The sequence below is a fragment of the Hevea brasiliensis genome, chromosome 14 (assembly GCF_030052815.1).
Source record: "Hevea brasiliensis isolate MT/VB/25A 57/8 chromosome 14, ASM3005281v1, whole genome shotgun sequence".
NCBI classification, from domain to species: Eukaryota; Viridiplantae; Streptophyta; class Magnoliopsida; order Malpighiales; family Euphorbiaceae; genus Hevea; species Hevea brasiliensis.
The window spans coordinates 86,395,814-86,401,315 of NC_079506.1; the positions used below are offsets into that span (position 1 = coordinate 86,395,814).

The window sequence follows — 5,502 nt, forward strand, 5'->3', positions numbered from 1 at the left end:
AAACACGAGCCTCATAAGAATGGACTGGAAGAATACCGCCACAACCGTGCATTTGAAGCTTGAGCATCCTGGCGGTCGTGGTGAAAACTCGAGCTTGACTCTACCCCGAGTGGCGTAACCCGACATCGACTTCTAACTCCTGATCAGCCTCCAAATCCACGCCCCTTGTCCTCGGCCTGTTGGCCACTAAACCGATCACGCCATGTTGGAAGCACCCGGATACAACTGTCGAGGAACATTTGCAACAGAACCCTGTGACCCCATCTGTGGCTCGCTGAACATGGGGCATTCTCTAGCAAAGTGACCCGGTTGGCCACACCTGAAGCATACTCCTGATCCCATCAAATAAGGTCCTGAATGTCCTCTTCCACACTGTGCACAAGGTGCCAAGGAGGATCCTGAACTGCACCAATCGCTATACCGAATCGTGACCACCGCTGGATCCGCACTCGGTCCAGATCCTCGTGGTCTGTGTCTAAAACCACTTCTCTTGCTCCTACCCTTTCCTCTGTAATTACTCTGGCCACCACTATCCGGAGTACCCATTTGGGGAACACCTGTTTTTCTTTGCTCTTCCGCTGTCATCCACAGCATAGCTAATCTCTATCTGTCTGGCTCGATCAACTACCACGTCAAAAGACTGATCAGACATCATGGCCAGGTTTGCATACCTCCTGTCAAGCCCCTTTAGGAATCTCTTCACCTTCATAGTTTCTGTAGCTACCACTGTAGGGGCATATCTGCTCAATTCCAGAAATTCTGTAGCATATTCATCTACAGACCTGCCATTCTGTCTTAAGGCCTCAAAGGCCCACTGTTTCTGATCTCTGAAGCTTTCTGGCACAAACCGATTGATAAAAAGCTCCACAAACTGAGCCCATGTCAAACCCTCCATCCGGGGTAACACGTAGTCATTCATCCATTGTCTAGGCATAGGCCCCATGACATGCTGCATACACTCTATCGGGCCTTCTATCACCAATCAGACTTGCTCTGCCGTCATGCAGAATCCAAAACCGATATGCATCGTCGACACTTCATAAGTACCATGCTCCATTTTCTTAAAATTGATTATCTGTTTGTAATTTTCTCCTCTTGGTGCGGTGGATCTGCCGTGGGGGTGGACCATATACTGCGCCATCATGTCGATGGTTCTTTGCAGACCAGCTAGAGTAGCTGCCATGGGGTCCATGGGACCCTGTGCCATAAAGGACTGATCCTGTACTGGGGGTGGCTACTCATCTACTTGAGCAGCTCTAGGCCTCCTACCCCGCCTCCTCGGGGCAGGCGCCTCATCCTGTGCCGACACCTCGTCAGGCACATCCGTTTCGTGCGATGGCGCCTCTCCGCTTCTACGCATTTTCCTGAAATTCAGCAGCATTAGCCCACAAAATTCAAAACTGCACATTACACAGCTCTATAGACTCATATTTATACATAATATATGGAGCAGAGACTAGAAGCAAAGATGACAATGCAAGACGAATGTGAACCCTATTTTCCGCATGTGACTCCTAGTAGACTCTTCCCAACACTTTAGATGAACATTCCCTAAGAATCTGGAGCCTAAGCTCTGATACCACATTTGTCACGACCCAACCTATGGGCCGGACCAGCACTAGGACCTGGGCCGGCCTAAAGCCCCCGAGGCCCGTAGTAAGCCTAACTGTTCATTAACCCAACTCTAAGGCCCATTTGGGCCCAATTTCAAGAAAACAAACGGACAGAGTCCGGCCATAAAATGGACTTTCCAACGGGGAGTTTTCGACTCACCCGACCTGTAAACACAATATATAGTCAATTGGGGAGCTCAGCTCACCCTCCACATACTCATCAACATGATAATAAATGGGAGCTCAGCTCCCTCATCCAATCCATCAAAACAGACATAGAATATTAAGTTTACAGGTCCAACATGATAATAATATTACAGACCAAATTCAAATAATTACTGCTAACACATGCGAAAATTCTAGGAGTAAATAAAATTACACAAATATCGATAAACAACCTGCGAAGTATAAAGCAGGTTAACCCAGAATAAAATATCCTCCTGTGGCCTGTAAAAATTTTTGAACAGGAGTGAGCGTTCGACTCAGAGAGTAAAATATCAATCTTAACTATAATCTCTATAACTATCTGAACTAATGCACCCTGTAGAGTGAAATGCAACATAAACAACATTTTCACATCATAACATCAAAAAGGTAATTTGGAGCACTCACGCACCCTGTAGCATCAATCATAACATATGGGAGCTGATCCCCTATACAGCTCTCTTAAATCCAACACAGTGCCGGGTAATTACTCAAGCTCGGACTTCCACTTAATAACCAAATCGAGGGTCCCAAATGAATTACTCAAGCCGTGACTACCCCTCGAAGGATCGGGTCCCAGCGAATTACTCAAGCCGTGACTACCCCATCCTATCCATAGTCCACACCACATCACACGCACGCCAACGCACGCACACTGCTCCAAATTACCACAACAATATCCATGGCACATCAACAGTTATGAATGCAACATAAATCGTGCCTAGAGTTTAACTACATAAATATATGCATATAAGTGATGCATGGGCATGCTTGAACATATAATAATATCGAAATTACAATTAAAATTAATATTCTACTCACAGACTTGACGACAATCACTGTGGCGGCTGGGCGGAGGAAGAAGGCTGTCCCGGCTCACCTGACAATTATATTACAATTATTTAATACAGTCTGACTCAATACAAACAAAGAAAAAGACCAATACGTCCTAAGTCGTGTAAAATCCGTGAGTCTCCCCTATACCTAGGACCTACCCAACCTGCAAAAGGGCTAAAAACGCACTTCTATATTCACAATCCATATATCAACAGTTCAATCATATCACACAGCCCCTCCTGGGCCCATCAAATCAGTCATCCATCACAATACGCAAAATTTCAATTTAGTCCTTATTATTGATCATTTTTGCAAAAACTGCCCAAACAAGCTCTAAAAATTATAAAACTTTGCCCCGCGGTCCTTAGCAATATTACTAAGCTATTGCAAAAAGAATCGTAATTTTCTAAGCTACCACGAATATTTTATGGATTTTTAATCCCATTTAAGCACTAGAAAATTACGAAAAAGCAAGGTTCGGGTTTACCTTTGCCGATTCCGACTTCGGGAACGCGCTCGGGACGTCTGACAATGGGGGGCTAGCCAAAACCTCGGCCCAATTCGGAGACTTTTCCGGTAACGGGTCTGTCTGGCCAGAATTTCGCAGACCCGGTCAACTGTCGAATTTTCGCGAATCGAGGATACCTAGACAAAGCCCATAACACGGGGGTTAGTACATAAATTTTTCAGAATTTTCTAAGCTCATTAAATGCTCGGAAAAACACTGCGAAGTTCCGTGGGACCCACCGAAAAACGGTGTCGGAAAAATTTGAAACTTATGTCGCTGCGAAGCTCTCGACGAATGGAGCGTGCTGGTGCCCTCGGTTTTCTCGTGGGATTCACGGTTTTCGAGAAATCTAGCCCAAAAGTCAAAATGGGCTAAAAACTTCCCGAGCAAAAATTGGACAAACCGCTCGATGGATTTCGGCGTTCTTGGTGTCTATGGAAAGCTCTCGCCGAGTAGATGATTTTAGACACAAGACCCGGTCCAATCGGTGGCCGGATCGGCCGGATTTGGCCGGGGAAGCTGAAGCGGCGCGCGCGCGCGCAGGGGGCGTTTCGCGCGCGTTTTTCCGGCCGTTTGGGCGGCGGCCATTGGTCAATGGGCGGCGCCGGTGGGCTGGTCAGTGGTGGCCGTGTGGGGTGGGAGGAGAGAGAATCGAGAGAGAAAAGGGAGAGGGCCATCGAGTGCGGGAGGGAGGAGAAAAAGAGAAGAAGACCGGTTCGATTCGACCGGTCCGGTTCGATTCGATCGGTTCGATTCGAAATACAAAATTTTGAATTTTTACTCTGCCTCGGGACCGAAAACGAGGTCCAAAAATTCCGAAAAAATTCCATAAAACTCAGAAAAATACGTAGACTCCAAATATATTTTTAGTTTTGCCACGTGGTCTTCAAATTAATTTTTAAAAATCATCAAAGTTTATATTTTCGGAAAATCGAACCCGATTTTTAAAATCCGAAAAATCTCAAAAAAATTCCTAAAATTTAAATAAAACTAAAATACCAAAAATACTCATAATTAATAAAATTTAAAATCTTGGGGTGTTACATTAACATATCCATAGAAGTATTTAAAGTTTAGTTTTAATATAAATTTATGAAAAATTATATATATATATATATATATATATATGATGAACACAATTTTTTCATCATCATGACATAAATTATATATGTACTATTTACGTAAGTGTAATGTAACACATTATGAAAGTTTTCAATGTGAATACGACTTTTAATTTTCTAACCGAATACACACAATATGAATATAATCTTATTCAAACCATACACACAATTTGATATTGGAATTTTCCAGACGACTCAAAAGTCATTGTCTTGTCTTTCAGAGGAAAATAGAAAGAGGAGTAGAAACAAAGGGCGTGTGCCTTGGGCTGGGTCTTGTCTAATTATTTATATGATTTGATTTGATACCGAGTCGCTTAAATTGAACTAATTAGATTTAATTTTAGTCTAAAATTAAATTAATGAAAAAATATATTTTTTAAAAAATAAATATTTTAACCTGAAGATAACATATATATTATTTTGAGATATTCTTTATATAGCAATTTTATAAAAATTAAAAAAAAAAAGTAAAATAATTAGTTTATTTAAACTCTTCTTCATAATATATGGTACACTGAAAGATATCTATTGGCGACTCGCATATATATATATATATATATATATATATATATATATATATATATATATATATATATATATATATATATTTTAACAATTTTACTAATTAAAATCAATTTACTTCTTAAATTTTTTCCAATATCTAATCCGGACTAATTATTGGGCCCAATGAGAACACGATTTTTATTTTTTGGTTAAAATAATACTAATATCTAACATTAATGATAAAACTTATTCTTCTAAATTCCCCCTAATAAAAAAATTAACTGTCAAATCAAAGTTATAAAAATTAAAATTCCTAATAATAAACGAACCCACACGATATTCTTGTGAAACGCCGATATTGCCTTGTGACATTATAAATGGCAATGCTTGTGCTCATATTTCTCATCTCCACTTCCGTTTCATAATTCCTTCCAAGAAAATGGGTTGGCTTGCTCGCTTTCTCAGCTTCCTTTTATTTCACTTGTATTTTCATGCTTCTTCTTCTCTATCTTTTTCTTTCAATTCCTCATTTTCAGCAATGTTGTGCCAACATGACCAGAGTCTTGCCTTGCTCCAATTCAAGAAAACCTTTTCCATTAGAAGTGATGCCTCTCTGTAGAAACTGAGGAAGAATTGCAAAGTAAAACATAGCTAGAAATGAGAGGAAATGGGAAGAGACCTTATTTCATATCTGTCAAGAATGACGTTTATATAC

The 5,502-nt window shown here is 40.9% G+C and overlaps 1 long non-coding RNA gene across 1 annotated transcript; it reads right to left on the bottom strand.

Moving 5' to 3' along the window:
- Window positions 1-2,022: 2,022 nt before the first annotated feature.
- On the bottom strand, window positions 2,023-3,295 carry LOC131173267 (uncharacterized). Its single transcript, XR_009143520.1, has 3 exons — window positions 3,142-3,295; window positions 2,640-2,697; window positions 2,023-2,060 (listed from the first exon to the last, which is right to left on the bottom strand). It is a non-coding gene; the product is annotated as an uncharacterized LOC131173267 (long non-coding RNA).
- Window positions 3,296-5,502: the final 2,207 nt, after the last annotated feature.